The sequence below is a fragment of the Callorhinus ursinus genome, unplaced genomic scaffold, assembly GCF_003265705.2.
Source record: "Callorhinus ursinus isolate GAN/ISIS: 27379988/994484 unplaced genomic scaffold, GSC_fseal_2.0 scaffold16, whole genome shotgun sequence".
Lineage (NCBI taxonomy): Eukaryota > Metazoa > Chordata > Mammalia > Carnivora > Otariidae > Callorhinus > Callorhinus ursinus.
In genome coordinates this window covers 30924647-30927967 of record NW_027397078.1, presented here as the reverse complement: position 1 = coordinate 30927967, position 3321 = coordinate 30924647, and the positions used below count along the sequence as shown (strand labels likewise).

The window sequence follows — 3321 nt, the reverse complement described above, 5'->3', positions numbered from 1 at the left end:
ATAAATAAATAAATAAATAAATAAATAAATAAATAAATAAATAAATATTAGAAACAAATCTGTAGATGTATTAAAAGCCAGTCAATTGTGCATTTTATTTTTTTTCAAGATTTTATTTTATTTTTTTAAAGATTTTATTTATTTATTTGAGAGAGAGAATGAGATAGAGAGAGAGAGAGCATGAGACGGGGGAGGGTCCGAGGGAGAAGCAGACTCCCCGCCGAGCAGGGAGCCTGATGCGGGACTCGACCCCGGGACTCCAGGATCATGACCTGAGTCAAAGGCAGACGCTTAACCAACTGAGCCACCCAGGCGCCCAAGATTTTATTTTTTTATTTGACACACAGAGAGAGACAGAGAGAGAGCACAAGCAGGGGGACCGGCAGGCAGGCAGAGGGAGAGGGAGGGAGAAGCAGGCCCCCTGCCGAGCTAGGAGCCCGATGCGAGGTTGGATCCCAGGACCCGGGAATCATGACCCCAGCAAAAGGCAGACGCTTAACCGACTGAGCCACCCAGGTGCCCCCAATTGTACATTTTAAATAAATTATAAATTATCCTACAGTATAAAGCTATTTTAGAAAAAAGAAAAGCAAAAGCAACACAACGTGTATTTGCTCCCTCCAACGTAGTGAGCTTAAGATAAATGTGGAATGTTAGCGGGTCAGCTTGTACCTGGTTTTCAAAAAACATTGCTTGTGAAAATGATTGATGAGTTGCAGCTGCACTAGGAGGGATGTGACTTGGCACTTACTCTCAGAGACAGTGTACCGAGCCTCGTGTGCACGTAGCTGCTGAATCGCAGGGGTGGCTGCCCTGAGTTGAAGTATCGGCGCGGGTTCCACTTAACGCTTTCCGCTGAGGAGGCTCAGCGTGGCGGAGTGACCCGGAAGCGGCGCCTAACTGCGTGGCCCCACCCAGGAGGCAGCTGCTTTTTGGCACGTGTCTGTTAAAGTTACGTGAACTAGTGTGCGGGGAGAAATACCACAGTGTGTAGTGCAATCTCATATTTAGTTATATTAGTAAGTGATTCCCTTTGGGTGGCAAAATTCCAGATGATCTTTATTTTCTTTCTACTTCTATTTTTTGATTTTTTAAAAATCTGTAAGATTTTACTTATTTTTTTAATAAAATGATTTGAAAAACAAAAGTCTTTGCATTCCTTGGCTAACTCCTACATGGTCATGGTGAATGATTCTATTCATGTCTTACTGAATTTTATTTGCTGTTATTTATTTTATTTCTAGTTTTTCATCTAGCGCCTTCTGTTTTCTTTCTATATTCTTCAAGATTGGATTTCAGGGTTATAGTGTTCTCATACCATGAATTAGAGAGTTTTCCACGCTTTTCTATAACCTGGAACTGTTAGTTGAGTATAAGAAGAATCTGTTTGAGATTGCCGCTTTATTATAAAAGGATACAACGCAGGAACAACCAGATGGAAGAGATGCATAGGGCAAGGTACGGGGGAAAGGGACGTGGGGTTTCCAGTGGACAACCCTCACAGCACTTCCTCCTGTTCACCAACCCAGAAGCTCTCTGATTTTTTTTTTTTTGGTGGAAATTATATATTAATGTTGTCTTTGGAAAAAAACAAACCCTGGGGTGCCTGGTTTGCTCAGTCAGTAGAGCGTTTGACTCTTAATCTTGGGGTTGTGAGTTGGAGCCCCCTCTTTTTTAAGAGAGTACTTAAAAAAATAAAATCTTAAAAAAAAAAGAAAAAATAAACCTTCACGAAGAGTTTAGCTTTTTGTCCACCTCAGGAGATTCACTAGTGAGGCAGGAACCCTGGGCAGAAGAATGAGGGGCTGCCCAGGCCCCGCACATTCTGTGTACCCTGTGGACAGGGTGCTTGGGCGGGGCTGCTGAGCTCGGGCGCCCGCTGCCACAGTTCTCCCTTTTCATTGCGCAAGCGTGAGGACGGTCTGGCATGGCAAATGTGGAGGTGGGGAATAAACTTCTGGCATCAGACGCTAAGCAGGCTGAGGCTAGGTGCCAGCTGTGTAAGGCAGTGCGGGGAAGGACCCCCTGCCCCGCTCCCAGAAACAGGAGTCCCCTTCATCCCGCGAAGAGAGTCTCAGTTTAGCACGCCCAGGCGCCACCCACACAGGAGGAGCCTTAGGTTCCAGTTTGTTGCCGGCTGCCCCGTAGAGAGTTCTTGGGACTCCTTCATAGAACAATCCTGCTTGTCTCCCCTCACTTTCAAACAGTTATATATATAGTACTGTCCTTTGTTTAAACACGGAGTGTCTATCTCGCAAGTGTTCACAAAATACTGAGATTTAAAAATAATATCATTAGGCGATCAGACCTCCTCAAGCAGATTCTCTTTGGTGGTCTCTAGAGATTTCAAAATGCATGTAACTGTTTTATGTTCCTTTTCTTTCTAGCGCTCAGATTACTAAAGCTTTCTAAACTATCCCTTTTGCAAATGTGCGGCTCCACCTCAAACACAGACCAGTTTTCATCCCTAGCCACAGGAGGGCGCACAAATACATTAATCAAGTGAAGTTCGGTATAAAAAATTTGGGACATTCCTGACTCGGGCTGAGAAAAAAACCACGGGTAGCATTGTACACCTATTAGTGTAGAGCAGCGCAGTCCGCCAGAACTTTCTGTGGAGACGGAAATGTTCTGCATCTGTGCTGTCCAGTCCATCAGCCACTAGCTACGTATGGATACTGAACCCTTGAAATGTGGCTGATGTGACTGAGGAAATGAATTTTTAATTTTAATTTAATTATAAATTTAAATAGCCACGTGTGACTGGTGGCTACCATATTGGACCAGGCAAGTCTAGAGCACTAGACTCCATAGGAATACTGGTTTTTCTGAATAGCTTTATGTGTTGACATTTAAATAATGTTCGGTCCATCAACGCTAACTTAGGAGGAAACTAACAGTGATGTTTTCACCATTGGCCAGCTACTGTGCCAGGCATACGTATACATCCACCTCACTTGGCTTACTACGCACCTGAGAGATGGATATTACTATGTCCATTTAATGAACGAAGAAACAGACTCCAGAGAGTTGAAGTAAATGGTCCAAAGTCAGAGAGAGTCGTTGAGCCAGATATACCCATCTAATATTTTTTGAGAGCCTACAATGTGTCAATAAATAAATCAGCTAGACACTATATTATAGACACTAGAAATCTGTAATAGGAACCAACGCTTGATATGGAGGCCTCTTTAGTAAATGCTATCATTGTGTTCCATATAATATTTTCTGATTTATCTGAGGATGACTTGTATATTTTTGCATATCACGTTCTCAGAGTTGAAAGAAACCTCCAGACTAACCGCTAGCACTATCTCTGGT

General features: G+C 43.2%; 1 pseudogene; it reads right to left on the bottom strand.

Annotated features, from left to right (window-relative positions):
• LOC112812773 (ubiquitin-ribosomal protein eL40 fusion protein-like) overlaps positions 1 to 871 on the bottom strand; it is a 12844-nt pseudogene extending 11973 nt beyond the window's left edge.
• Positions 872 to 3321: the final 2450 nt, after the last annotated feature.